This window comes from Nycticebus coucang, chromosome 16 (genome assembly GCF_027406575.1).
Source record: "Nycticebus coucang isolate mNycCou1 chromosome 16, mNycCou1.pri, whole genome shotgun sequence".
Classification (NCBI taxonomy): domain Eukaryota; kingdom Metazoa; phylum Chordata; class Mammalia; order Primates; family Lorisidae; genus Nycticebus; species Nycticebus coucang.
This window is the reverse complement of record NC_069795.1, coordinates 34500491-34527627: the sequence shown is the minus strand read 5'-3', so window position 1 is coordinate 34527627 and position 27137 is coordinate 34500491. Positions and strand designations below refer to the sequence as shown.

General features: G+C 34.2%; 1 pseudogene; it reads right to left on the bottom strand.

Annotated features, from left to right (window-relative positions):
• Nucleotides 1-2544: 2544 nt before the first annotated feature.
• LOC128568339 (uncharacterized) lies at nt 2545-2706 on the bottom strand (annotated as a pseudogene).
• Between the last annotated feature and the right edge of the window lie 24431 nt (nt 2707-27137).

The window sequence follows — 27137 nt, the reverse complement described above, 5'->3', positions numbered from 1 at the left end:
GCATCAGCTCTAACCTCCATTTTTCCCTGACATCTTACTTCATTTGGCTTTTTTGCCATTACTCGCCAGCAAAATTTCTTTTTCTTCTTTTTTAAATTTATTTTATTTATCATTATTATAGGTATACAATAGCTGCATATCTTTATAGGTATGTGATATTTGATACAAGTATATGATGTGAATTAATCAAGTCGCTTTAATTGGGGTGTCCATCACCTCAGACATTTATAATTTCTTTCTGATAGGAACATTTCAGTTCTACTCTTTTAGTTATTTTAAAGTATACCCGAACTTATTGTTGACTATAATCACTTAGTTGTGCTATAACATATTGTTTATTCTAATTATCTAACTATATTTTTGCATCCATTAACTATCCTCAATTTATCTCTCTTTCCCCACTACTTTTTCCAATTTCTGGTAATCATAATTTTACTCTCTGTATCCATAAGATCAGTTGTCTTAATATTTACTTCTCACATATGCGTGAGAACATTGAGCTTTGTCTTTCTGTGCTTGGCTTATTTTACTTAAGATAATGTTTTCCAAAACTATCCATGTTGTTGCAAATGGAAGATTTCCTTTTTTATGTTATATAATATTCTATTGTGTGCATGTAACCACAATTTCTTCATTCATTCATCTATTAATGGATGCTTAAGGTGATAACAAATCTTAGCTATTGTGAATGAGGCTGCAATAAACATAGGAGTACAGAGATCTTTTCAATATACTAAATCCCCCCCTCCCTTTGAATACACACTTAGCAGTGGGATTGCAGGGTCATATTTTAGTTCTGTTTTTAGTTTTTGAAGAACCTCCTATAGGATAATATTTAGAAATAAACATATCCTACGTCAAGCACACAAAGTGAACTCAGTGTGAGTTTAAAATGGCTTGCTTTTTTTCCAGAGGCCTAAGGGACCTGGACCCCCTGGGACACACACAGAGTTGGCTTACCTGGAGTTAAAAATTCCACAAGCCCATTCTCTGAAGCTGTGCACCCTGTGAAGCCTGAGATCAAAGGGCATGCTGCCCTTCCTCAGAGGTACGGGCCAGAGGGTTGACATATACGGGCCAGAGAGTTGACATATACGGGCCAGAGGGTTGACAACATATTGTCAGAGGTCTATAGGTGCTCTGCCCCAGGAAAGACACAGTTGTTACTTCATACTGAGTAAACTGAGTGAACACTTGAAGATACTCTTTCATTAACTCTATTCCCCTGTGGCTACTTTCTTTTTTGTGATCTTTATTTAGATACCTGCCCAGAGATTAGTCAGTGTCTAGAAGAAGATGTTTACTGCGAAAGTGATTGTGTTGATATGGTAAGAGGATATTTCCTTTCAAGTTAATTTCAGATAGGTAAAATGAGGTAATGGTGAAACCAACAGATGATAGATTAAGTGTGTACATGACTAGAAAGGTATAAAATCAAAACCCTGAATAAAGAACTTCGCTACATGCCCCCCCATATTGTGTAGTCTGTTTCTTGACTTAATAATTACAGGAGTGAGTTTATACCCACGGCAAAGCTGCTGTTTGTTCGCGTCTCTGGTCATGCAACACCTCCATACTTCATAGTGATTGAATTTATTTACATTACCTTCATAGTGATTATATTTATTTACATTCCCACCAACAATGTATGAGTGTTCCCCTTTTACTATATCCTCATCAGCATTTGTATTTTTTCTTTTTTTCTGTCTTTTTGATTAAAGCCCCTTCTAATTGGAGTGAGATAAAATCTCACTGTAGTTTTGATTTTTATTTCTCAGATGATTAATGATATTGAGAGTTTTTTTGTATGCCTGTTGGCCATTTGTAAATCTTTTGAAAATGTCTATTCATATTTTTTCAATTTTTAAAATTGGATTATTTTCTTTTCTTTGTATTGTTGGAACACCATATATATTCTACTAATAATCCCTTGTCAAATGGGTAGTTTGCAAATACTTTCTCTCCTTCTGCAGGTTGTCTCTTCACTTTGTTGATTGTCTCCTTTTCTGTGCAGAGGTGTTTTATCTTGATGTGCTCTCATTTGTTCAATTTTGTTTTGGTTTTCTGTGCTTTGGGTGGATTACTCAAGAAATAATTGCCCAGACCAGTGTTCTGGTTATTTGCTTTCTTTCTTTTGAGTTGTTAAACATTTTGCATATTAATTTCTTAGCAGTTACAGTGTTTGCAAATATTTTCTCCCATTCCTTTAGATTGTCTCTTTTCTCTGTTATTTTCTTGGCTGTGCAAAAGCTTGATTTAACCCCCTTTGTCTATTTTTTGCTTTCATTGCCAAGTCATTTTTATTAGAGAGAGGTCAAACAAAGAGTCTATGTTAAGTAAATTCTCATAAAATTTCCATGTAATTTATTTGGCTAAGTTCTCTCTTTTTTTTTTTTAACTTTGTTCAAATTAATATGAGTACAATATTTAGGTTACATTGTTCTCACTTCCAGGGCCATTTGTAGAAGTGCCCCTCACCCAGGGGGCATGTTATTTGGCTAAGTCTTATTGGAAATCCCAGGTGTGAACAGATGATACATGAGAGAGAAATTTTCCAAAAAAAAATTGGAGTATTTATATGAAAATTACAATATTCAGTATTTGCCAGTAACAAAAGAAGAATATAAGCCATGTAATTGCAGAAGTCAAAGTGACTTGAGTATTGCAGTTTTACACTTGATCTTAGCCAAAAGGCCGAGAAGCGATGAGTATTGCAATTTTAATATACTTTTCTCTCTTTTCTTAAAATTTGTATTATTTTTTTGGCACCCTCTCTATATAATTGATTTTATATACTTACTTTACCCTGTCATATTTGATAAATTCAATTATTAATTCAACAGATTATCTATGCATTAATTTGGACTCACTGATAACTTATATGCTTCCAAAAATAAAGCTGTGATAGAAAAAAAAAATCAAGGTAAGTATGATAGGAAATTACTATGTTAAATTGCTATAATTTTATGACTGTCTCCCTACCTTCATCTCTATTTGCTCATTATTTTACATTTCTTCTTAGGAAGAGAGAAGGGTACCAGCCCCATTTGTTCTCTTCATCTGAACATCTAATATTCATTTCATGCTACAGATTTTCTGTGCCCAAGCCTCATAGCTAGCACTAAAATCTAGCTCCTGAAAAGCATAGCATCTAAGGTAATAACTCACAAGGATTCCTAAATTACATTTTTATGAATTTCATGTAAAGTCAGTATCTTAATTCTCAGGAATGACTCAAATGGTAGAAATTTATGTTTCTGCGCAGGGTAAGGAGGGAAAAATTTGATTGAAATGAATTCTCTTGATTTTTTTCAGATTGTATCTCCTTAATCATTGGTTGGTCTTACTTTGTTCCCAGCAAGATAAGATTAAAACTTGTAGATCCTTGTCTAACAATTTGTACATCATGTCAAACACAACATTTGTTTCTGAAAGAAATTTGGCATAGAAGTTGCTATCTGTATTTGGGTGCTTTGAACATTTTTCACTGATGGCAAGATTTTCGGGCAACATGGAAAAAATATGAAACCGCATTAATTTACACACAGAGAATTTGAAAAATAAAACTTTTCAGTTAGTACCTATGATTGAGCATTATGTAATACATAACCTTAAGAGCCTCCACTAGATCCTCAGAATATAGACAAAAATTGCATTGCAAACAACGTTGATGCAGCCCTGAGTCTCCTTTCATTACAAATTGTCTGATTTTCTTACTTCCTCTCACTGTCTTTTGATATCTTAACTCTAGTTTGACATTTCATGATAAGAAAACTTACAAGATGTAAATGATTTACTAAGTTTCGTTGCTCCTTAGATGTGCTTTTACAATAAAATAAAAGATTGATTTTTAAATAAACTATTTGAATCATTGCCGGTTGAAGGTAACATCTTTACATGTTTAAAAAGTGGCAACAGTTATATAAGTTTAATTTTAAGAAGGCAAGAATAAAAATTTAAAATAAATAGCACATTTAGTACGCAATTATGGTTTTATTAACATTAAACAGAAAGAGTAAACAGAATAATTTAAAGTAGTGTGAAATTTCATTGTGTGCCACTGGAACTGCAGATTATTTTTATAACTGTTTTTTAAAGTGTAATAATAAAAATTAAGTTCTTTCAATGTGAAAAATTTTTCTTTATGAAAAATGCTTTGTTCTGAAAGATAATTTAATACTCGAATAGTATATAAAAAAGTCGGTGTCTAAAAAAAGAGGCCATTAAAAAGAAAAGCCTAAATTTTTTTGGAATATAAAGGAGAATAAAGAAAGGGAAGAATAAAAGAAGACTCAAAAGATGAAGAGTGGATGAAGCTGGTTTTTGTATGATAAGAACAAGGTAGTAAAACATTCACAGTGGCAGAAAGCCTGATCTAAATTTAATAGTTGCTTGTTTTTCTATGATGTCATTTTTTTTTTTGTTAAACCTTCATGGAGGTGTTCTGTACAGGGAGGCCTTGTGTGGGTTTGTATATGAATGCATGTGGGTGTGTATTAAGAGGCTTCATTTATCATTTTCTTAACACAAACTATGACCTCAGTTGACGTTTGAGTAACACAAATTTACTTTCTTTGTTATGTTTTTCTATTTGTTTATCGGTATCAAATATCTTAAAACATTCAAAGCAAGTGTAGACATGCAAGTAAATGAGAAAACTTTTCATATGTCAAAATAAAATTGTCTATTATAGAAACTTCATTTGAATGCCCTTTAAAGTGGTACTCTAGACTGTTACAGATGTTAGGAGCATAGATTTTGTTATTATATTAGTTAGGGTGTCTGTACAGGCTATCCCAAATCAACTTCAAGGTCTCAGTCACTAAAGCAATAGAAATTTACGTCATGCTTGCACCAATTACTGAGTGCACTGTGGGTGTGATGGTGGGGGTTTCTGGCAGTGTATTTTTTCACACAGTCGTTCAGAACCCCAGGCTGATGGGTGATCTTCCCTTCTCAGCATTTAACTGCAAAGTTGATGTCCATCCATCACATGTAGGAAAAACATAATCAGCACTAAAAGTCTCTTACATGCTAGTCTTGAAAGAGCAATACAGCTGTTCTTCCCCCCTCCTTTGGCAACTGGTTTATGTTTATTTTTTTGATTGTATGTTCATTTGATTTTTTATTTCCTTTTTGTTTTGTTTTGTTTTTAGAGACAAGGTCTCGGTCACCCAGGCTGAAGTGCAGTGGCAGCATCGTAACTCACTGCAGCCTCTAACTTTCGGTGTCAAGCAAGGATTCCTCCTTGGCTTTCCAAAGTGCTGGGATGGTAAGTGTGAGCCGCTGTGGTTGGCCTTCATCTACTCATCTTTTTTTGATTAAAACTCAGTCAAAGGCTATACCTAACTGTGAAGAAGCTGTAACAATCTAATTTAGATTTTGTGAGAGAGACAAAATATGTATAGTACAAATATAACCTGTGTCAGCTATGATTTGCCTTGTGGTCTTCAAATAATGGCTTCATTTACTTTCAAGTGGAAAAATATACTCCTTCATTGAACAGAATGTACAGTGTTCCAAAGCTAACTGCCACTTGTGGTAGTCAGAGAGCTAGTATCATTTTATTTAATATTCACATTATTAAACTTTAAAAAAATATGTAACCAAGACAACTCACCAAATAAGATATACATATGTCAAGTAGACATATGACAAGATGCTCAATGTCATATGTCATTAGGGAAACAGCATCTACACATATATCAGAATGGCTAAAATACAAATCATTGACATCATCAAATCCTGGTGAGGATGTGGAACAAGAAGAACTCTCATTCACTGCTGCTTGAAAAGCAAAATCATTCGGCCATTTGAAAGGCAGTTTGCTAGTTTCCTACAAAGCTAAACAGAGGCTTATCATATGATCTAGTAATGGTGCTTCAAGGTATTTACCTGAAAGAGTTGAAAGCTTATGTCCTCATGAAAGCTTGCATGTGAATATTTAAAGCAGTTGCCATCATAATTGCTAAAATTGGAAGCAAGGGTTTGTCCTTCAGTAGGTGAATACATAAACAAATTGTGGTACATTCAATGTAGTGGAATATTATTCCATGATTAAAAAAGAGGGGCTATCAGGCCATGAAAAGATGTGAGAAACTTATGTGTATATTGCTAAATGAAGGAAGGCAATGTGAAAGGGCTATATACTGAATGTTTCCAACAATATAAGATTCTTGAAAAGAAAAAGAATAGAGACAATAAAAAGATGGGTTGTTTCTAGCTGTTTTGGGAGTGTGGGTGTGGCACAAATGATAGAAGTGCAAGTCATATTTAGGGTGATAAAGGCATTCTTAAGACACATTCATGGCAGATACACATGACACGATGCGTTTGTCAAAAGCCACAAAAATATATAACAAAGCAGGAATCTAATGTAAACTATGGACATTAATTAAAATAAGTGTATGCACACTTAATTCATCAACTGTAACAAATATGTCACACTCATGCAAGGTGTTTAGTAAACTGTGTGGTGAGAGATAGGAGATGGAATGAAAAGTCCCTGTACTATATATGCAATTTTTCTATAGGGCTGTAGATGCTCTTAAAAATAATAAAATTCATAAAATTTTAAAAATTCAAGGCTAACAGACTTCCTGACAATTTACTCACAGAATTTCAAAACCTTCTTGAGAAGGAAGAGGTAATAATTAAGGTAGGATATGGAGATACACTACAGAAAATTCCTAGTGGAGTCTGGAACACGAAGCCTTTCAGTTGTGCCATATGGAAAGAAAACTTTCTGGGAAATAAATAAAAACATGAAAAGCCCATTCCCATGGGCTTCTTAACATAAACTCCCTAATTCTTTTATAAATTACCTGCTGTCATAAGTTGCTGCTGCAAAATCCATGGTGTTAAGGAATCATCAATAGATTTCATATTTTAAACAAACCTCCACCCTCATTCTCAAACCTTGCATCCTCTCTTTCTCATATTCTACAATAAAGTAAAGAAAATACTGTATATACAATAAAAATGCATTTATAAAAGCAAGCCATCACCAAAAAAAATAAATATCCATTGAATTTCCAAGTCAAGAATATTTCTATGGGAAAGAGAATTACTTGCTAACCTCATAGGAAATCAGCCTAGTACAAACAATTGTCTTAGATATTTCTAGGAAATAGGACTATCAATTAAATAAATTTAGATTTCAGTCCTCAATTATTGTCTGTGAAGTTTCTATTCCAAAATTCTAGCTCTAGTTTGGGGCAATTTGTATAAAAGGAATAGATAATTAATATACCAAACAAATATATAATACATAAATGGAATTATGTGTTGATGAAGTAAATGCCACAGTTGTTTAGGTAAAACATGAGAGTGCATTTTTATTTTACACAAATAACTGCAACACAGCTGAAGAACAGAAACACTGTTGAATTTATCCTGTCACTTCTGTTCAGTTGTATACACTTAAGACTTGGAATGTAAGTGTTGAGGAAGCCCCAAGGCCAGTGAAAACATGCAACACATAACACTAATAATATAAAATGCTCATCCATTCACATTCTCCATCTTATATCTGTCTTTTCTATAATAATCTGAAAGGTTTGCCTTTTAAATGGCTGAATACTAAGGAGATTCATCTATATAATGAATAAATCATAGAGATAGATTAAAGAATAAAAATAAAATTTAAATATTTTTGCAATATAGTTATAAATGTAATCAACATGTATATAAAATATTTCTTTTAAAATTATCGTTTTAATTAAAGTGGAAACTTAGAAAGTATTAAGAAAATGGTGATATATGGCCTGTAGTCCCAGCTACTCGGGAGGCTGAGGCAAGAGAATTGCTTGGGCCCAGGAGTTGGAGGTTGCTGGGTGAGGCCATGGCACTCTACTGAGGACCATAAAGTGAGACTCTGTCTTTACAAAAAAAAAAAAAAAGAAAGAAAGAAAATGGTGATATATGGAAATGAGGTTGTCAGATCAAATCACTATTATTTTATTATGTCCTTACATTTTAAAAATAAATGGAATATACTAATATTAAGACATAAAATGTAATTGGGTGATAATTTCTAAAAGATGAGACAAGTATATAAATTTGGAGATATTATTATTACATTTGTTTTTATTTTATTTACTACTATTAAATAAATGAAAATGTGAACTTTCCTATCTACCAAAATGTGGGTAGGTAAAATGGATCTAAAAGTCAAACACTGCAATTTAAGATGAATAAATATTATCAATAAAAAATTTTGCAAAAACTTTGTTGTTCACATATTATCCCTGAATCTTAAATTTCATGCTTTCTAAGTAAGCCCTGATATATTTGTGGGTCAGAGTTTGGCATAAATTTGTCTAACATGTGCATCCTTAAAATATATGTAATTAGTAGATGTGTGATGAATGAAATAAATGTTGACTGTGGAGTATTTACTACAAAGAAAAGCCAAGATATTTAAGATTGCAGAAGCAGAGGAGAGTTAGAAAAGAGAAGACTGTGATGACACATGCAACATTTAGATGTAAAGAAAGAAAATAAATTCATCCTTTAAAGTTGTTGTTGCAAATATTATTACTGAAGAAAAATAAGAAAGATTTTGCTTGATTTTCTCATGATAGCCTTATTAAACAGTTGTAAAAAACCCTTTATATAGAGGTCAGTGGAGAAAATGGAGTATAGCTATACTGTGATATTACTTATTTTTTAACAAACATTTCAAAATTCAAAAAGTTAAGTGACTGTTCCTTCTAAAAATGCATTCAAATTATGTTACTATTTCCAGACATGTATATTTTGAATTGCCTTCCAATTCTCTTAGTCATTCTTCTGAACATCCTAAATGGATCAATTACTTATGTCTCAAGGGTAGATTTTAAATTAGGTAAAAACCAGATGCTGTTTTGAACATAGAGAATAAGATGGGTTATCAAATTGGATAGTACAATTTGTGGTCAAAAAATAAAATGTGAATATAGAATACATACTTATAAAACTTTCTTATTTTACTTTAAAAATTGCAAAAGCAGATATTAAAAAAACTTTCAAATATGGAAGCAATAGGAAATATGAATAGGAAATAGCAAATATGAAACTAGGATAGAATTCTTAGTCTTCCAAGGCATCCATTTCAAAGGGCATCTCATTTGTTCTGTATGTTTTGATTTTGGATTAAAATGTTCTCTTCTAGAACATGTGATGATATAAATTTCATTTTTCTTTAAGTGAAGAACAAGCTCATTGCACATTTTCCTAAGGATGAGTTAGGTTTATCAAATTAAGAAATAAAGGAATAAAAAATAAGATATAACCATATAATACCCTCAAGTTAATCATCCATTAAATAAATAAATTAATTATTAGTGAATACCTGATTACTTGGGCAATATCTTATATGCATGATGTATATTTAGAAAGAAAAAAAAATGATGACAATATTTGCAGTTGTAGTGTTGCTTACATTCTACTAGAGAAAGGCCAAAATAATGCAACTTCTACAGTAAAGCAAATAACAGAGCATGATAGAAGAAATCAAGAAGCAGATGACAAAAAAGCAGGTATAATTTTTATACAAGTAGTCAGCATGGGCTTCATTGACAAGAAGACGTGTGAGCAGAGATTTGGAGGAAGTGAGAGTCCACAGAGGTATATTTCAGATGCACATTCAAAGCAGAAACAGCCAACCTCATAATGGCTTCTCCCACCTTCTCCTAAAGCTGGGAGAATAGCATGAAGCCTGCTTTGGCCGAAGATGATCATGTTATTTGGGACATAATACAGCATAAACATAGTTTGCTCCTATCTTATTTGAAGGAGATGTCAAGGTAAAGGATTGGCAAAATCTTTTCAAAGGATTTCTTTGAATGTTGGTTTCAACATAAAACACCAGGAAAACAAGATCAGAATCATTGAAACCAGTTATCCTGGTAGGAGATAACGGCTCAGATGACGGTGAAGTAGTGGGAAGTATTTTTTAAAAATGCAAACTTAGAAATTATTGACATATAGATGGCATAAAAGTCCATGATACTGGGTAAGATAAACAAAGGAAGGAGCATAGGTGGAAAACAGGACAACCCCATATCCTAATGCAATAAATACCCAGGTTTGGTGCAGGAAAAAAGAGGTGAGATCACCAGTGTGAGCTGAGAGGTAGTCATGAGTAAAGCAATTGCTTATCAGGAAGAATATGTGGTCCTGGAACCCAAATAGAAAGTGTCCATCAAGTAGAAAACCATAATTAACTCAATCAAGGGCTGATGATGAGTCATCTAGTTTTTCCAATGTAGTCTTGGAGCATCTTTATGCCTTTGTATAAGTAATAACAGTCAAAGAATTATATACCCCTGTTCACTCTCAAAAGACTTCATCTTGATAAAAAATTATACAATGCCTTTTGATAGAGCAATTTGAATAGTGGTATTAGCAATTTGAAGGCTATCTGTGATTTTGACAAGAAAAATTTAGCAGAACAGTAGGACAAATGCCTCACTGGGATAGTTTTAAGAGAAACTGTGGGTAGAGAAATTGTAAACACAGGATTTAGATTACCATTTAAAATAAAAGAAGTAATCATATGCCTATTATTTCATAGAGAATGATTAATCTATTCTATAGTAGAGAAAAAGACAAATTCACAGAGATGTCATTTAGATGCCTGTATTTATTTAGGGGTTAAGTCAAAATATAAAGTAAAATAACTTCTGTGGTCTTTTTCAGCCATAATCCTCTGCATAGGTACATCTGTGGTTAAGAGCAAGGCTAAAGTTGGATGTGTTTTTACCAATTGAAAAAAGCCACGTGATATAGAGGCAAGAGCCTAGGGTATAAGCAAGTGAATTATTATTATGAATGATTATAAATTCAAGCTGATGAAGGAGAGGAGAAAGAATCAGTGACTCACAGTTGTGTTCATGTTGACTTGTGGCAGTGTCTTGCTGAATGGTGTTCATTAGTGTGGTTGTGTGTGCTCAGGAAAATAATGGAACTTGAATTAGAGCAATGAAAAGGCATTTGTAAATTTCTTGTTAAATTTGGCAAGAGTGGAAGTGAAGTCAGGGACCTATTATTCCAGGTTTATGGGGATAATGCCATAAAGAAAATGGCAGTGTATGAATGGATTAATCATATTTTTTGAGAGGAAAGAATCAGTGATGAAGAGCGGTCAGGGTGGCCAGTAATAAGGAGAACTGATGAAAACATGCAAATATTTGTCAAATTGTCAGATGACCATGTGAAGTATAACAGACCAAGTAAAACATCCATAAACAGATACTTAAGAAAATCTTAACTGAAATCTTGGCTAGCATCTCATCATGAGGCTCTTGCATCACAACAATGCACCAGCTCACAAGGCACTGTCTGTGAAGGAATTTTTAGACAGTCAATAAGTAACTGTATTGGAATACCCTCCTTACTTCATCTGGCTCCCACTGACTTTTCTCTTTATACAAAGATAAAGGAAAGATTGAAATGGTTATATTTAGGACTTCAAGGTTAATACAATGACAGCTTTGATGGCCATTACTCCCCCCCAAAATTTAAATTGCTTTGGTGGACTAGGTACTAGCAACAGTACCGAGCCATAGTGATATTCAGCAATGAGATATGTAGCACTTTCTCTAGGATGAGTTTGCAAACTTAACAGTCACACTTCATATATGAATGGTTGAAAAATATTTCTTTAGAGGAGCAAAAAGAAAAAGGCATCATAGCTGCCTAAAAAAATATTTAAAGAATAATCACATAGAATTTGTGCTAATGTAGTCCATAGTTTTCAGGGACACAAGGATAGGATGAATTATTGGAAATTACATTGAGAGGTTAATTATATCATAATCTTTGTTAGAAAATAATTTATAACAATCATAGAGGTTCAGCAAAGATAGGATTTACTTCAGATGATAGAAGTGAAACCTTTATTACTTGAACATATTACTCAAAGTTTACTTGTAAGGGATATAAAAAATTCATTTCAAAATATTTGAATAAATGATACCTATGATGGTTTTGAAATGCTCAGATGGTTAGTGTCATTTGTCCAATATACTTGTGCATTTATGTTTCCTTAGCTTCTTCTAGATGTTTATTACCAAGAAAATAGGTTTATAGATTATTCCTGAAATATAAAATATTTTTATATTTATTGCTATCACTCAAAACCATATGTGGGCAAATATACTTAAAATCAGCATTATTTTCCATAGGAGATTTATCTTTGATAGTTGTCTTTATAGCTTTGGTTTCTTTATTTTTGCAAATCAATTTCCTTTTGTTTTTTATTGTTAAATCATAGCTGTGTACATTAGTGCAATCAAGGGGCACAGTGTACTGGTTTCATATACAATCTGAAGTATTCTCATCAAACTGTTCAACATAGCCTTCATGGCATTTTCTTAGTTATTGTATGTAGACATTTGTATTCTGCATTTAGTAAGTTTCACCTGTACCCATTCTAATATGCACTGTAGGTGTGGCCTCACCCATTACCCTCTCTCTACCCTAACCTCCCCCCTCCCTTCCCCTTCCTTAGCCCTTTCCCCATAGTCTTGTGCTATAGTTGGGTTATAGCCTTCATGTGAAAGCTATAATTTAGCTTCATAGTAGGGCTGAGTACATTGGGTACTTTTTCTTCCATTCCTGAGATATTTTGCTAAGAAGAATATTTTCCACCTTCATCCATGTAAACATGAAAGAGGTAAAGTATCCGTCTTTTTAAAGGCTGCATAATATTCCATGGTATACATGTACCACAGTTTGCTAGTCCATTTGTGGGTCAATGGGCACTTGGGCTTCTTCCATGACTTAGCAATTATGAATTGGGCTGCAGTAAACATTCTGGTACAGGTGTCTTTGTTATATTGTAATTTTTGGTCTGCTGGGTATAAACCTAGTAAAGGAATTATAGATCGAATGGCAGGTCTATTTTTAGGTCTCTAAGTATTCTCCAAGCATCCTTCCAGAAGGAACGTATTAGTGTGCATTCCCACCAGCAGTATAGAAGTGTGCCCTTTTCTCCACATCCACGCCAACATGTCTGGGTTTGGGATTTTGTTATGTGGGCTACTCTTACTGGGGTTAGGTAATATCTCAAAGTAGTTTTGATTTGAATTTCTCTGATGATTAAGGATGATGAGCATTTTTTCATGTGTTTGTAGATTGTGCATCTGTCTTCTTTAGAGAAGTTTCTCTTTAAGTCCCTTGCCCACCCTGAGATGGGAACATGTGTTCTTTTCTGGCTAATATGTTTGAGTTCTCTGTGGATTCTGGTTATTAGACCTTTATCGGAGGTATAACCTGCAAATATTTTCTCCCGTTCTGAGGGCTGTCTGCTTGCTTTACTTACTATGTTCTTGGCTGTGCAGAAGCTTTTTAGTTTGATCAGGTCCCAGTAGTGTATTTTTGATACTGCTTCGATTGCCTGGGGAGTCCTACTCATAAAATATTCACCCAGGCCTATTCCTTCAAGAGTTTTCCCTGCACTTTCTTCAAGTATTTTTATAGTTTCATGTCTTAAGTTTAAATCTTTTATCCAGTGAGAGTCTATCTTAGTTAATGATGAAAGGTGTGGGTCCAGTTTCAATCTTCTACAGGTTGCCAGCCAGTTCACCCAGCACCATTTGTTAAATAGAGAATCTTTTCCCCACTGAATGTTTTTAATTGGTTTGTCAAAGATCAAATAATGGTAAGTAGCTGGATTCATCTCTTGGTTCTCTATTCTGTTCCAGACATCTACTTCTCTGTTTTTGTGCCAGTACCATGCTGTTTTGATCACTATCGATTTATAGTACAGTCTCAGGTCTGGTAGCGTGATTCCTCCTGCTGTGTTTTTATTGCTGAGTAATGTTTTGGCAATTTGAGTTTTTTTCTGATTCCATATAAAACGAAGTATTATTTTTTAAGGATCTTTAAAACATGACAATGGAGCTTTAATAGAAATTTCATTAAAATTATATATTGCTTTGGGTAGTATAGACATTTTAACAATGTTGATTCTTCCTGGCCATGACCATGGTATATTTATCCATTTGTTAACATCTTCAGCTCTTTCTTTTCTTAACGTTTCATAGTTCTGTTTGTAGAGATCTTTTACATCTTTGTTAGATATACTCCCAAATATTTCATCTTCTTTGGCACTACTGTGAAAGGAATAGAATCCTTGACTGTTTTTTTGGCTTGGTTATTGTTCGTATATATAAAGGCTACAGATTTATGGGTGACGATTTTGTAGCCTGAGACATTGCTGTATTCCTTGATCACTTCTAAAGGTTTTCTAGTAGATTCCCTAGTGTATTCCAGATATACGATCATATCGGATGTGAAGAGTGAAAGTTTGATCTCTTCTGACCCTATGTGGATACCTTTGATCGCCTTTTCTTCTATGTGGATACCCTTGATCGCCTTTTCTTCCCTAATTGGAATGGCTAAAACTTCCATTACAATGTTAAAGAGCAATGGAGACAATGGGTAACCTTGCCTGGTTCCTGATCTAAGTGTAAATGATTTCAATTTAACACCATTCAATCTGATATTGGCTGTGGTTTTCCTGTAGATGGCTTAAGAAATGTCCCTTCTATACCAATTTTCTTAAGTGTTCTGATCATGAAGGGATGCTGGATATTATCAAAAGCTTTTTCTGCATCAATTGAAAGAATCATATGGTCCTTATTTTTTAGTTTGTTTATGTGCTGAATTACATTTATAGATTTACATATATTGAACCAGTCTTGAGACCCTGGGATAAATCCCACTTGGTCATGGTGTATAATTTTTTTGATATGTTGTTGGATTCTGTTTGTTAGGATCTTGTTGAATATTTTTGCATCAATATTCATTAGTGATATTTGTCTATAATTTTCTTTTCTATTTGGGTCTTTTCCTGGTTTGGGCATCAAGGTGATGTTTGCTTCATAGAATGTGTTGGGTAATATTCCTTCTTTTTCTATTTTTTGAAGGAGGTTTAGTAATATAGGTATAGTTCTTCTTTAAATGTTTGGTAGAATTCTGACGTAAAGCCATCTGGTCCTGGGCTTTTCTTTTTAGGGACATTTTGTATAGTTGATGCTTTTTTCAGAACTTGATATAGGCCTGTTCAACATTTCCACTTCATTCTGGCTAAGTCTTGGTAGGTGGTGTACTTCCAGGTATTGATCAATTTCTTTCACATTTTCATATTTCTGAGAGTAGAGTTACTTGTAGTATTCATTAAGGTTTTTTTTTAATTTCTGAGGGGTCTGTTGTTATTTCATCATTCTCATTTCTAATTGATGAGATTAGAGATTTTACTCTTTTTTTCTTGGTTGGGTTGGACAAAGTTTTGTCTTTTTTATTGATCTTTTCAAAAAACCAATTTTTGGATTTATTGATCTGTTGTATAATTCTTTTGTTTTCAATTTCATTTGATTCTGCTCTGATTTTGGTTATTTCTTTCTTCTGCTGGGCTTGGGGTTGGAGTGTTCTTCCTTCTCCAGTTGCTTGAGATGTCCCATTAAGTTATTAACTTCCTCTCTTTCCGTTTTCTTAAGGAAGGCTTGCAGTGCTATAAAATTCCCTCTCAGGACTGACTTTGCAGTATCCCAAAGGTTCTGGTAATTCATGTCTTAATTGTTGTTTTGTTCCAAAACTTTGGTGATTTCCTTCTTCATCTCATCTATAACCCATCTATCCTTCACCCTAAGGTTGTTTAGCTTCCATGTTTTTGTATGGGTATGCAGGTTTCTGTTGTTATTGAGTTCAACTTTTATTCCAAGATGGTCTGAGAAGATGCAAGGAATAATTTCTATTTTTTTAAAATTCGCTGAGGTTAGATTTTTGGCCTAGGATCTAGTTGATTTTGGAGTATGTTTGTGGGCCGATGAGAAGAATGTGTATTCAGTTTTGTTGGGATGAAATGTTCTGTAGATGTCTGTAAAATCCAGATGTTGAATGGTTAAGTTTAAATCTAAATTTCTTTGCTTAGCTTCTTTTTGGAGGATCTATCCAGCACTGCTAAAGGGGTGTTAAAATCTACAACTGCCATGGAACTGGAGGAAATCAAGTTGCTCATGTCTGTTAGAGTTTCTCTTATAAATTGAGGTGCGTTCTGGTTGGATGCATAAATATTAATAATTGAAATCTCATCACATTGAACAAATATGAAGTCTCCATCCTTATCCTTGATTATTTCATTTGGTTTAAAGCCTATTATGTCTGTGAATAGGATTGCAATGCCTGCTTTTTTCTGCTTTCCATTTTCCTGAGTATAGATGATCATCCTTTCACCTTGAGTCTGTATTTGCCTTTCAATGTAAGATGCGATTCTTGTATGCAGCAGATATCTGGCTCGAGTTTTTGTATCCAGTCAGCCAAACTGTGCCTCTTTAGAGGATAATTTAAACCATTCACATTAATTGAGAATATTGATAATCCTTTTGAGAGTCCGGTGGACATTATTAATCCTTTTGTGATTGTGGAAATTGGAATTTGATCAGAATTTTCTGGTGGGTTTACTTTTCTGGTGGAGGATTACGCTGTTCTTTATGGAGGATAGGTCTGAGATTATCCTAGAGAGCTGGTTTAGTTATGGCAAATTTCTTCAACATGTGAATGTCATTGAAGTATTTAATTTCTCTGTCATAAATAAAACTCAGTTTAGCTGGGTACAGGATCCTTGGTTGAAAGGTATTTTGTTTTAGGAGACTAAAAGTCTATGACCATCCTCTTCTAACTTGAAAGGTTTTAGCAGAGAGATCTTCAGTTATTCTAATATTCTTCCCCTTGTAGGTGATGGTTTTCTTTTGTCTGGTTGCTTTCAGAATTTTCTCCTTCATATTAACTTTAGTGAAATTGATTATGATGTGTCTGGGGGATGTCTTATTTGGGTTGAGTCATGCTGGAGTTCTGAAACTGCTATCTGAATTTCAGAGTCTCTTGGCATGTCTGGAAAGTTCTCTTTCATAATCTCATGGAGAAGAGACTCTGTGCCTTGTGAAGCCACTTCATCACTTTTGGGGATCCATATAAGACAACTATTGCTTTTCTTTTAATTATCCCAGAGCTCTCTGAGAGAGTGATCTGTTTTTACCCTCCATTTCTCTTCCTTTTTTATAGTTTGGGAGCATTTTAAAGCTTTGTCTTCAATGTCAGAAATCCTTTCTTCAGCTTGTTCCATTTTGTTACAGAGGGATAATACTATCTGTTACAGAGGGATAATACTATCTGTTTCTCAGATCTTTGAGGGCTGCAACTTCTTGTCTCAATGTATCAAAATCTTTATCATTTGGTCTTTGAATTTGTTGAATTCTTGAGATATCTTTTGGGTTACTGCTTTGAATTCTAATTCAATCTTATTTGATATCCAGATTCTGAATTTGATTTCTGACATCTCAACTGTTTGTTTGTGCATGAGATCTTGTGCTGTGTCTGCCCCATTGATCCTTGGGGGAGTTGATCTACTCCGATTATTCATATTGCCATACTTTTTCTGTTGATTTCATTTCATGATTGTTTTTCACTGTTGCCTCTGGCTGTCCTCAGAGTTGGGGAGGTGTCTCTCCAAGATTAGACCCCAGGAGGATCACTCTATTGTTGCTGGATCTTTGTAGGGAGTGACCCTGTGTAGTTCCCTGGCTGGGGCAGCCCCAGAGGACCTGGAGCTGGGTTGCTCAGCTCCCACAGTTCCTGGTCAGGGCATGCGGAGGCTGGGCAGGCACGGGTCGCGGGTCAGGGGTTGTGGCACAGCTCTTATGGAGGTCCAGGTGGTGCCAAGCCCAGGAGTTTGAGGTTGCTATGAGCTGTAACACCATGGCACTCTACCCTGGGCAACAGCCTGAGGCTCCAGTGTGCCAAAACCAGTCTCACTCTGCCCCTGAGAGTTAAGGCTGTAAGGCATCTCAGTCCCCACCTTTAGGCTGCTCAGTCACTAGATTACTAGCTCCCTCCTGATCCTTGCTCTGCGACCCTGAGAGCAGAGCTTGCTGGGGCAGTTCTCTCACAATGGCTCCCTGCAGCCCACAGCCAAACCCTATTAGCTCCGTCCAGCTCAGAGGCTCAGTCTGGGGCCCTAGACAATGCCCAAAGTTCTCCGCACTCCTGCTCAAGCTCTCCCCAAGACATTTCAACTGAGTGCCAAGTCCAGAAACACCAAAACAATTCAGAGGTAAGGCCTTTCCGGTTTGCAGTCTCACTGCTGCTTATACTTATGGCTGCTGTAGGGATTAGGTCAATGGAACACATGCAACCACTTGCCAGTTTTCCACTGTTTTTTTCCTCCTCTTGGGGTCCAGAAGTCCCTTGCTGACTCCCTGTATCCTCAAAGGGATGATTATAAGCAGATCCCACCAGCCAGAGATGCCTGGAGTCTTATCTCCCCAGACTCACGGTGCCCAGTTGCAGGGAAGCTGTTACTTGGCTGCCATCGAGGATTGTTCTTGGCAAATAAATTTTCTGTGCCAAAAAAAAAAAAAAATCAAATTTAAAGTCTATTGTTAAAATTATGTCAGGGGCTACAGATTGACATTCTATATACTTTCATTTGTTGAACCTGCTATAGATATTAACTTTGCATTGGTATTTTGTTGGGTTAGTACATTCTGTGTCACATCAAAGTACCAAATAATCTCAGCTACAACTACATCATTAAAGTGTACCAAATAGACTTGAAAGCAAAAATAGAAGCAATGAAGAAAAAGTACACTGTAAACATCATTTTAAATTTTGCTGTACACCAAAAGACATGAATTTTATTGTGACTTAAGTTTTGTTAAAAGAAACAAAGATATTAAGGCCATGCCATCATAGGCGCTTGGAGAGATAATAAGTCTTCGCAAGGCAATAGAAATGCTGAAGTATCAGAGGAGAGGCTCTCAGTGAATAAATAATTCCCATGGATTAAGAGAAACATAGACAAATAGAATAGCATAGGAAACCCAGGGTTAAAACCATCTACCTATAACCAACCAATATTGACAAAGCAGACACCAACATACACTGGAGAAAGGAAGACCTATTTAATAAATAGTGCTGGGAAGATTGGATGGCCACATTCAGAAGAATTAATCAGGACCAATTATCTCTTGCCAAAAACAAAAATGTATTCAAGATGAATTAAAGACTTAAATGTAAGGCACAAAACATAAAAACTCCAGAAGAAAAATGTAGAAAAAACTCTTCTAGAAATTGTTCTAGGCAAAGTATTTATGACAGAGACTCCAAAGATAAATATAGGAACAAAATAAATACATGGGACTTAATTAAGTTAAAAATCTTTTGCACAGTAAATGTAATAATGAACAGAGTGTATACAAAACCTACAGAATGAGAGAGAACATTCCCAGGCTATACATCCAACCAAGCTCTAATTTCCAGAATCTCCATTGAACTCAAACAAACACAAGAGAAAACCAATCTTGTAAAATAGTGGGAAAAAAATACATGAACAGTATTTGTTTTTTCAAAAGAACATAGACAAATGGCCAAGAAACATATGAAAAAAGTTCAATAACACTAATTATCATGGAAATTCCAATTAAAATTTACAGTAAGATACCACCTATAACATGCCCATTATTTAAGAAGTAAAAAAGACAAATAGATGCTGGCATGGATGCAGAGAGAAAGGAACACATATACACTGTTGGTGGGACTTCAAATTAGCACAATTTCCAAAGAAAACAGGATGGAGATTCCTCAAATAAATACATGTAGATCTATATTTGATCCAACAATCCCACTGCTGAGTACATACCCAAAGGAAAAGAAGTTAGTTAATCAAAAAGACACCTGCACTCGAATGTTAATTGCAATACAATTCACATTTGCAAAGTTGTGAAATCAACCTAAGTGCTCATCAACTCATGAGTGGCAAAAGAAAATGTTCTCTCTCTCTCTCTCTCTCTCTCTCTATATATATATATATATATATATATACACACACACACACACAAACACACACATATACACATACACATATGTAGTATGTATACAAAAGGCATGAAATCTGTTGTGTGCAGCAACTTGGGTAAAATTAGAGACTGTTATCCTAAGTGAAGTATCTCAGGAATGGGAAACTAACCACTATGTGCTCTCACTAATAAGTTGGAGTTAATAGTCGGGTACACACAGTACAAAGTGATGTGAAGGACCTGAAAAATTAAGACCGCAAAGGGAGTGAGTGTGATAAAAAACCTACCTAGTGTATAATGAACACAATTCTGATGAAAGGAACAGCAAATGCCCTGCCTTAAGCATTATGCAAAGAATTCGTGTAACAAATATGCTTGTCACCCCTTAATTTGTGTTTTGAAATAAAATCTTTTTAAAGACTTGTGGATCAAGTAAAAGATGAGAGTAAACTTAAGGCTCATAAGGAGAGTAGTAGGCAATATGCTCCCAAACTGAAAGACTTTTTAAGCACAGGGTTTTACTGCTAAGTCTGGTAGAGCAAAAGTAGCCTTGCTTCCTCCTATTGCTGAGGTGTTACCAGGATGAATCAGAGGCCACCTCAGCATAGACTTGATCACTTCGAGAAAGTACACTTCTGTGCTCTGTGAATGTTATTGCCATGATCCCTGCTGGAAAGCAGGCAGTACACATAGAACCATAGGAATACAAGACATGGTGTTGTAGTGAATTCAGGGATTTTCATATCCTAGAGAAATTTAGTCTCCCAGGTTAGTGTAATTTATTAAAGAAAAAAGTTCGAACTTTAAGGGAAGTACTCAGGTTTGTGCCTTAAACTTAAGGTAATCTCATTAGCATAACTAAAGACAGGACTGGAAATTTCTCCTCTTTTACAACATGAATATTTTCAAATAATTAATGCACAACTTTTACAGTGAAAGAAAAAATATACCAGTTGCTATAGCCATAAGAATCATGGCATTTGTCTGACATTGGCAGATGACATAGGACATGGATTAAGACTTTTCTAACCAGTAATAATAACATTTGCTTTGAAAGAAAAGAGATATCTGATATTTGTCATTTTTTAACAGGAGTTTTTAGCAATGTGTCTATTAATTTTATGATCTCCCTAGATACTAGGTATAAAGAAGTTCCAAAGCAACATCCTGAGAGATCAATATAGACTTGAATTCAGCAATTATAAATATGTTCTTGTAAGGGTGAGCTTGTCCCCTGTTAATGGCTACCAAAGAGTCAAGTATAATGGAAACTTTTGAATTTTAATATGAGATACTCATAAGGGACACAATAATAACCCCAACGATTGTGATGCTGACAAAGTGAAATCATCTTTTCTATGTTTTGATTTGTCATTATAATTTTAGTTTTCTGAGTATTTTAATCTAATGTTTGATATAAATCAGTTACTTGTTATTTTTTCATTTTGTCTCTTATATTTACCTGGTTTTTATTGGTGTAGCATTTCATTTGTTTTCCATAAACTATTTACTCTTCCCTATAATATAGTTCGTAAGTATTTATTTTATAGATCTCATATTATTGCCATATGTCAGTTTTATACTTTAAAATCTTGTAAATAATTAAATTACATATCAGAAATATATATAATGTGTATAATTTTGACTTCTTATGTGTTAATATCAAATAACTAAGATATACTGCATTCTGGACCATAAAACAAATCTTAACAAATTAAAAGAAAGAAGTGAACATTTATAAGCTAGAAATCAATAACAGGAAATATCCAGAGAAATCACAAAAGACATAAAGATTAAAAAACACACACTTCTCAATTGAAAATTGGTCAAAGGAAAAAAATCACGAGAATCTAAAAAAAACCTTAATTATATGAAAATGACAACACAACTCAAATATGTAGGAAACAGCAAAAGCAATTATTATTATTTTTTATTGTTTGAGATTCATTGAGGGTACAAAGAATTAGGTTACACTGATTGAAGTTGTAAGGCAAAGTCCCTCCTAAAATTATATCCCACCCCCAAGAGGTGCATCACACATTGCGAACCCCATCCCCCTCCTTCCTCCCCAATCCTTCATTCCCCTACACCATACCTTAGATTATCATTAGATAATCTACTAATTATCTACTGATTATCATTAGATAATCTATCATCTATCTACCATTAGATTATCTACTACTTTTATATTAAAATTGAGTACATTGGATTCTTGCTTCTCCATTCTTGTGATGCTTTACTAAGAAGAATGGGTTCTACCTCCATCCAGGTTAATACAAAAGATGTAAAGTCTCCATCTTTTTTAATGGCTAAATAGCATTCCATGGTATACATATACCACAGCTTCTTAATCTATTCCTGGGTTGGTAGTGATTTAGGTTTCCACATTTTAGCAATTGTAAACTGAGCTATGATAAACAGTGTAGTGCAAATGTCCTTATGATAAAATATTTTTTTTCCTTCTGGGTAAATGCCTAGTAATGGAATTGCAGATTAAATAGGAAGTCCAATTTGAGTTCTTTGGGTATTCTTCATATTTTCTTCCAAAAAAATTGCATAATCTGCAGTCCTGTCAGTAGTCCTTTTCTTTCCACATCCACGCCAGCATCTGCAGCTTTGAGACCCTGTGAGGTGGGCCATTCTCACTGGGATTAGGTGATATCTGAGGGTGGTTTTGATTTGCATTTCTCTGATGATCATGGACCAAGAGCATTTTTCCAAATGTTTGTTAGCCAGTCATCTGTCTTTGTCAGACAAGGTTCTGTTCCTATCTCTTACTCAAAGGTAGATGGGATTTTTACTCTTTTTCTGTTCATGAATTTGAGCTCTCTGTAGATTCTAGTTATCAACCCTTTGTCAGACTGATACCATGTAAATATCTTTTCCCATTCTGAAGGTCATCTTTTTTATTTACTTGTGTCCTTAGCCGTGCAGAAGCTTTTCAGCTTAATTAAGTCCCATTTGTTAGTTTTTGTTGTTGTCATGGTGGCCACTGAAGTCTTTATCACAAAATCTTTCCCCAGTCCAACCTCATCAAGAGTTTTCCGCACACTTTTTTCTAAGATTTTTGTCATTTACTATATTAGATTTAAGTCTGTTATCCATCTTGAGTCAATTTTTGTAAGGACTGAAAGGTATGGGTTGAATTTCAGTCTTTTAAATGTGGTTACCCAGTTCACCAGCACCATTTGTTGAATAGGGATTCTTTTCCCCACAGTATGCTTTTGTTTGGTTTAGATCAGATGGCAAATAGAGACTGGCTTCATCTCTTAGTTTCCTATTCTGCTCCATATGTCTATGTCTCTAGTTTTGTGCCAATACCATGCTGTTTTGATTACTGTGGACTTGAAATATAGCCTGAAGTCTGGTAGGGTGATGGCACTGACTTTGTTTTTATTACTAAGAAAAACCTTAGCTATACAGGTTTTTTTCTGGTTCCATAAAAAACAAAATACTATTTTTTCTAGTTCTTCAAAATATGATGTTGGTATTTTAATGGAGAATACATTGAATCTGTAGATTGATTTGGGAAGAATAGACATTTTGACAATGCTTATTCTTCCCAGCCAAAAGCATGGTATGTTCTTCCATTTGTTATGTCTTATGCAATTTCTTTTTTTAGCATTTCATAATTCTATTTGAAAAGATCTTTCACCTCTTTTGTTAGGTATGTTCCTAAGTATTTCATTTTCTTTGAAGCTACTGTGAAGGGAATGTGTCCTTGATTTGCTTCTAAACCTGAGTGTTTTTGGTGTATACAAAGACTACTGATTTGTGGACATTGCTTTTATACTTTAAGACATTACTGTATTTCCTAATGACTTTTGTGGTTGAGTCTCTGGGGTTCTCTAAGTATAAGATCATATCATCAGCAAATAGGGAGAGTTTGACCTCCTCTGCCTCCATTTAGATGTACTTTATATCCATTTCTTGCCTGATTGTGTTGGCTAGAACTTCCAGAACTATGTTGAATAATAGTGGCGATAGTGGACATCTGTGTCTGGTTCCAGTTCTAAGTGGAAAAGATTTCAGTTTTACACCATTCAGTATGATGTTAACTGTGGGTTTGTGATAGATGTCTTCAATCAGCTTAAGAAATATGCCACCTATGCCTATTTTCCTAAGTGTTCTTGTTAAAACAGGATGCTCAATTTTGTCCAATGCTTTTTCTGCATCTATTGAGAGGATCATATGGTCTTTGTTTTTGTTTCTATTGATACGGTGTATTACATTTATGGATTTGTGTATATTAAACCAAATAGAATGAAACCTACCTGATCATAATGTATATATTTTTCAATGGGTAGCTGGAATCTATTAGCTAAGATTTTGTTGAGTACTTCTGTATTGATATTTATTAGCGAAATTGGTCTGTCGTTCTCCTTTGTAGTGAAGGGCCTTTCCTGGTTTTGGAGAAAAGTGACGTATGCTTCATAGAATGTGTTAGGGAAGATGCCTTTCTTCTCAATGCTTTGGAAGAGTTTCTGCAGTGTAGGTACAAGCTCATTTTTTGAAAATGTGATAAAATTCTAATGTGAAGTCATCTGGTCCTGGGCTTTATTTGTTTGAAACTTTTTCATTGTTTCTTCATTCTCAGTGCTTGATATTGGTCTGTTCAAGAGATCTATTTCTTTTTCCTTAAGTCTAGAAAGATGGTGTGATCCAAGGTATTGGTCCATTTCCTCCACATTGTCAGATTTCTGGGCATATAGTTTTTGGCAGCAGTCAGAAATAATCTCTTGTATTTCTGTGGTATCAGTTGTTATTTTCTTTACTTTTCATTTTCTTTGTTTACAGTATATCCATTACAAAAGTTTGCAAAGAGGTGGCAAACATTAAAGAATATTTTGTAAATATTTCATGAAATTTTGTAATGAATATTTTGTAAATAAAAGTACACTTAGCTATAATTTCCAATTTCCCCTATGTATGGAGATTTTGGGTCACATTGTCAATCTTATCCTACTCATTTTTAAAAATGTTTTCTTCTTATTATGAGTAAATAAAAGTTGTGTGGTTTTTTGTTTGTTTGTTTTGAAACAGACTCTCACTCTGTCTCCTAAGTAGAGTGCCATGGCATCATAGTTCACAGCAACCTCAAACTCTGGGGTTTGAGCAATCTTCTTGCTGCAGCCTCCAGAGTACCTGGAACTACAGGTGCCTACCCCAATGCATGGCTAGTTTTTTCTATTTTTAGTAGATATGAGGTCTCTCACTCTTACTCAGCTGATTTTGAACTCCTGAGTTCAAGCAATCCACTCTACTGGGCAAGTCAGAGTGTTAGGATTATAAGCATGAGCCACTGTGCCCAGCCAAGAGTTGTGTATCTCTACAGGGTACACATGATTATTTGATACAGGCATACCAAGTGAATTAATCAAATCAGGGTAACTGGGGTATCCTTCCTATTTTATATTTATGCAGAAATGAATTCCATGAAACAAATTACATAAAAAGTATGTACTTGAACCAGGCATTGAAACCAGGCCGTTTGGCTCCTAAACCCATATGATTTTCACTACATTTCATTACCTGTTAAAGAAAAATATCCAGTATGTTCTTTCTCTTTATTTAATTTCACTGTATTACACACTTTGGTAGTACTTAAAACATAATATTATATTAAACTAAAAATAATTTTTAAGGTATACAAATACACAGATGCAGTCAAACATGATTCACACACTATGATACACACAGAATCATGCAATATTTTTCAAAGTAAAATATAATTACTATTTTGTATATCATTACTTTAGATTTTCTTATTTCCTCAATGGTCTGGTTATAACAAACTATTGCCAATTTAATTCATCTATTTAATAAACTTTAATAATTCAAAATTTCCAAAAATCAGGTCCATGACTAAGAGTTGAAAATCTCCCAAATGATATTTTCCTTTAATTATTTCGCTGGATTCTGGAAAAGTTGTATTATTTTCTAGAGATGTTAAAGTGAATCTGATTAGAGTTTAGAAATAAAGTACTCATGTTTGATTAAATAACACTCACATAACTAGATTTTGTTGCAGATTCAGCCTTCCTGTGAAAGAAAACTGATTTTCATAAATTTTCACTTCTGATTAGAGCCTACTAAAAATCCCTGAGGACTTCCATCTGAAGTGCACATATAAATTCCAAGAAAGCCCTATGCTTACAATACTCTCAATGCAATTATATTTCTTGTATGTGACCCACTTCTTTTGCACTGAAAGTGATGACATCATTTTGTCTGAGGGTATGGTAAAAAGCTAAATTTAGGTCAAATAGTCTTTAATGGTTTATAGCTCACATGAGGAATTCACTGCTGGACATTCAAAATGGAGTTCCTTTATTAAATAGAGCATTCTTGTCCCAAATAAATGTCACTAAATATATTTTGCTGTATTCTAATTTTATGATTCCATGGTTTACAAATATACAGGTTTTATTTTGCATGCTAATTCAGAATTCAAGATTAATTAAAGTCTGTGAAAGAACTCCTTTTTTTAAACTGTAAACATGAAAGAAGTGATTAGGTATGTGCAGACTAAAATTTGTTCTAATGGTTTATCTTTGTTTCTAATAATTTCTGCTTGTGTGTATTTCCACCTGTTAAATTACTCTATAATTTACTGTTTCCTGCTATTTGACAAGAAAACATTACAATCACAATAAAAAGTAATTTAAGGCTATTACCAATAAATGAAATATGTCTCAGTCTAAAATGAGATTGAAATAATTTATGGGGACTTTACAGTCAAATTAGAATGGAGATTATTCCACAGGGGGAATCAACTTCTGCAGAACTGCAAGCATCATATATTTCTTAATAACTTCTCACAGCTGAAACAATGTCATTATTGGAAGACAACACAGGAAATTCAGTGCAATCAGAAGAATCTTACAAATAAAAGCAGGCAAAAACAGGATATTTGTAGACACAGAACTTAGTAATAGATTTGACGTTAATGCAAAATGAAGTTAATGCAACATTAAACCTGGGAGGCATATCAGATTTAATACTGCCAAATGACTCACCACAAGTATTGTTTGTTGACTTTTTATACACTTAACCTTAAGAAAACATTTTTAAATAGATTTTAAAAATTTATTATAGCAATGGTATATTATCTCTCCCCACTGTTCATCTATACACAAAACTGAAATGTCCTAAAAAGAAGCATTTTATTTCACTGTTGAAAAGCAGTTATATACAATTTCTCTTCTACTGGAAAATTAAATCTCTGAGTCTGAAGGCTCTATGAGCAGTGACATGATTTTGATGTATTTGTTTGCTATTTTATGCTAAGAG